We start from the raw sequence: 4395 nt of genomic DNA, 5'->3' as shown, positions 1-4395 counted from the left end.
CTGCCTTGATCATTAACTAGCAACATGTATGTATAAGTAACTGTGTAAAGGGGAATAACATTGATTTATATTATTCTGTCTTTTCTAGATAAGATGTATTCAATCCTGGCTCATTAATCATTTGTCTGTTTGAGTTATGTACTTAGAAATATGCCTGTGTTAACTATTATTTATCGGTTATTATTCTCAAATTTGATTCGATATTTTTTAGTTAAATACTTTTAATAGTTTTGCAGAACTTTATATTTGACTAGCAGTTGCACCGCGCCGGCACACACAACGCCGAGTCAAACAAAAAATCGAGTACAGTCAACATCGTCTTACCATCAACGCTTACCCTGTGAAATTGGAAATTCCCATGTTGTGCAAAACAAAATCACTGAAAAAACAAGAATACCCTAAAGGTAAAGACAATGATTAAACGTTGGATAAAATGATAGTTAGAATTTTACGAACTTGACAGGATTCAAACCTGGAATCTTCTGATCCGTAGTCAGACGCGTTATCCATTGCGCCACAAGTCCTGGCCGTATGCCGATAGATGATACCGCGACTGTATACGAACAGTGCTAAATTACGTGGACATAGGCAGAAGACGTTTTCGACAAATCCACGAAACGGCCCCAAAACCCTTATTTCGGGATTTTTGTGTGACTCGGCGTTGTTCGTTACGACAAGGACAATCTAGGAACTCACACCTTTCAGGGAAAAACGAATTTTTCAAATCGGTGCATCCGTTCGAAAGTTTTATTAGCATTTAGGCACACATATATAAATAAATACACATTTAGAATTGTATTAATAGTATAGATTATCATTGCACTGAACGGTATCATGAAAAAGTTCCAACAGATATTTGAGTCAACTACGTTTCAAATAACATTTCGTGTTTTAATTATATTTTTACATAGCTGCATGTCGAGTTTTGTTCTATTAACGATCTTTGAGTTAATCTAAATAAGAATACTTTGGGCGAAACAAGAATGGCTAACAAAAGAACACATAATATATTTTACGTACAATCCAACTATATTACATACTCCAGAAAGAAAACATTTTAATTTTGCTATATATAGAGCGTATGATTATTTTACTGCACGCAGTGAATTTTAATGTATAGGTTCTATCTGCATGATAAAATATATTGATTTGTTTCTACGTATAAGGATACACTACGCTGCGTCAATTGTGTTCGCAGTGATCGATCCAATGCAACATTTAAAGTTACCTACTTATATTACCTGTACTTATAATTTGGTCAATTCACACACGCATTTGAGCAGTTGCGTTTTTGGAAGATTATGCTTTTGATGCGTTCATTCAATCTACTCATTCATGATGACAATTAATTTTTCAAACTGAACGTAAAGCAAAACGTTCTTTCAGACGTAAGTGTGACAGACGAACAGATAAACAATTTAAAAATTCCACGTGAAATGTGGACATAAGAGCCCGACTAAAATGTTATGGTGGGGGTGAGGAAGCTTCTGTTAGTGTCTAGAAATGCGATCTTTAAACAGTTATAATTTATTTGTGCATTTTGTTATCACTTAAATATATCGCTATAATCAATTCATAAGATTTTGCATTCAGATTTTTTATTTCTTTATTTTTTATTACATTTCCACCCCAAACAAGGCAAATTGCCACTTTGGTGCAGGCGGCTACTATCAGGGACAACAACTACTGGGGTACTATGTAGGGATTTGCCCAGGAAGATGCCGGTTCACGTTAAACTTGAACTTCTGCCTATCAGTACAGTTGGGGAAGCATGGACCTGGAATGGAATTCCAGAGTCTAGCGGTTCTTGGGAAGAAACTACTGGAGTAGAAAGCTCTTTTACATCTAGGGATCTCTACTGTGTGGGGGTGGGATTTAGCTGCCTGGCGGATTTGTCGAGGGTGTCTACGTCGTGGGGGCACATGTGTCTGCAGTTCGCCAGAGCATTCACCATGAATATACTTGTAGAACAGGCAGAGGGATGCAACGTTTCGTCGATGGCCTGAAGCTTAGATGCCAGTTCAGGACCTATCAGATTGGCGACTCTCTTTTGAACCTTATCTAGGAGATAGAAACTAGTAGCAGATGCACCAGCTCAAATGTACCAGCAATGTTCCATACATGGACGAATGGTGGCCTTATAGAGGCACATGATACTTTCGGGTGTTAGTTGTTTGTCTAGCACGGTAGAGAGAGCCTACCTTTTTTGCAGCGGTCCTGCAATGCTTTCAATGTAATTGTTCCAACTCATGTTTCCTGTGAACGTTAAGTCAAGGAGTTTGAAAGATGTACTCTCAGATAAAAAGTCACTGGCCATTGCTATTAGTGGCAGAGAAGGTTTTTTTTGTAATTATTGAAGGAAACCAGTTTAGTCTTGGAAGCATTGAATGTGACCTTCCATTTTTGTCACCATTTCACTACAGATTGGAAGTAATCTTTTAGTGTTTTTGCCATTTCTTTAGATATGTCTTCATTTGTTTTCTTGTCGTGCATGTTATAGAGTGTGATGTCATCAGCATATATACCCATCTCAGAAGCTGGGAGGTCATTTATGAATATAAGGAACAATAGAGGTCACAAGAGAGACCCTTGAGGCACTCCTGCATTTATATCATATTGTTTAGATGTACGACTGTTGAGGACAGCCTGGATTTTTCTCTTATCTAAGAAGGATTTTATTATGTTAAGTATTCTACCAGTGATACCGTATGATCTAATTTTCCTGAGGAGACCGTCATGCCATCCCCTGTCAAAAGCCTTAGAGCTACCGCTCTGTCCTCCCCCCGCTTTGTCCAGTGAATGGTATACACGTTCACAGATTACAGTTAGGATGTCTGCTGTGGAACGGGCTTGTTTAAATCCATAATGTTGGTCAGTCAGAAGTTTAGCATCTATAAGATGATGGACTAGAGCATGGTTAATTATGGTCTAAAATATTTTGACGAAAAGTGGGAGGAGGCTAATGGGGCGATAATTTAATGGGTCAGCTCTTTCGCCAGAATTCTTGAATACTGGTACCACAGAAACAGTTTTCTGACAGCCCGGGAAGCAAGATTCATTAAGACATTTGTTGTACAGTTTGGAGAGAACTGGAGCTACTACGGATGGGCACTTTTTTATATAACAGCTGAGATGAGATCGGATCCACATGCTTTAGAAGTGTCAAGGTTTTTTATAATAGCATTCACTTGAGCAGGGGTGATGTTTAGATCGTCTAAGTGTGTCGTCTGTTCGCAAAGGAAAGTCTGGTAGGGGGTGGTTGGAAGGGTCCAATGTGGAGTTTGAGGCAAACCGACTGGCAAGCATGTTAGGTTTCTCAGTTGCTGAGAAAACAACCTCGTGATTGTTAGTTAGTGGGGGAATTGTTGATTGCCCATTATTTACTACACTGTTGTAGATTTTCCAGAAGTCTTGAGTTCCTAATGTTTGTGCTTCGGTGCGTTTTTTAGTGGTTTCAGTAAATTCTCTCTTAGCTGTCGCTATTTCTTTCTTTACGTTACTTCTAGCTTCTATATACTTCTGTTTCTTTGAACTGAATTTATGTCGGTTAAACCTGCGGTATGAATGCTGCCTTTGATCAATGGCAGTTGCGCAAGTAGAAGTACACTATGTGGGAGAGCGGGGCTTGCAATAAAATTTCCGCATGGGAACATGTGCCTCCATTGCCCTTTTGAACCATTCAGTGATTTCATTTGCGCACTGTTCAGCAGGAAGAGAAAAAGATATTCCCCCGTGGGGAATGATAAGATCGCTGATGGCTCTCCAGTCAGCCTTTTTATAATATCTCGTTTTTTTGAGAACTGGTTCTTCAGTTTTGGGTTTAGAGTTTAGGGCAATTTCGACCATTATCACTGCACGATCAGCGTTTCCAAGTGGGCTGTCGGTATTCGTTATACAATCATCGAGAACTGTGGTCAGAAACAGATCTAGAAATGATGCGTGTTGTTCTAGCTGGTCAGGGAAACGGGTTGGAAACAAGCATTTGTGATAGGGAGTGAGATATAGAGAAATTATGTGTTGTGCTGCTTGCTGCATCTGTGTAAGTAGAGAATTCAAGCCAGTTTTTGTGGTGGACATTAAAGTCACCAAATACATATACTTGTGCGCTAGTGTCGAGGGAGAGTGCTGTGTCTATGCTGTCAGAGACTTTGTTTATTATGGTGCAGTCTTGGATCGAGGGAGAGCGGTAGAGAAAATAAAAATAACTTATTAAAGCAAGTAGATTATAAAAACAATGCTTTTTTCTGCAATATTACCATTCATGTTAACCCGAAATCGACCTTATTTAGTCAACAGAAAATAGAACCATCTTCCATCACAATAATGCCTATCCTCATAGGCTAATAAAGGCCGCTTAGGTCATTTTCGTTGGGAAATCTTGCTCTAAGCTGCAAA

The 4395-nt window shown here is 39.0% G+C and overlaps 1 non-coding gene across 1 annotated transcript; it reads right to left on the bottom strand.

Moving 5' to 3' along the window:
* Positions 1-451: 451 nt before the first annotated feature.
* Trnar-acg (transfer RNA arginine (anticodon ACG)) lies at positions 452-524 on the bottom strand. The gene has a single exon. It is a non-coding gene; the product is annotated as a tRNA-Arg (tRNA).
* Positions 525-4395: the final 3871 nt, after the last annotated feature.

Source organism: Euprymna scolopes, chromosome 5 (genome assembly GCF_053919585.1).
Source record: "Euprymna scolopes isolate OS-2025 chromosome 5, ASM5391958v1, whole genome shotgun sequence".
Classification (NCBI taxonomy): Eukaryota; Metazoa; Mollusca; class Cephalopoda; order Sepiida; family Sepiolidae; genus Euprymna; species Euprymna scolopes.
The sequence above is the reverse complement of the archived record's forward strand: the minus strand, read 5'-3'. Positions and strand labels throughout refer to the sequence as shown.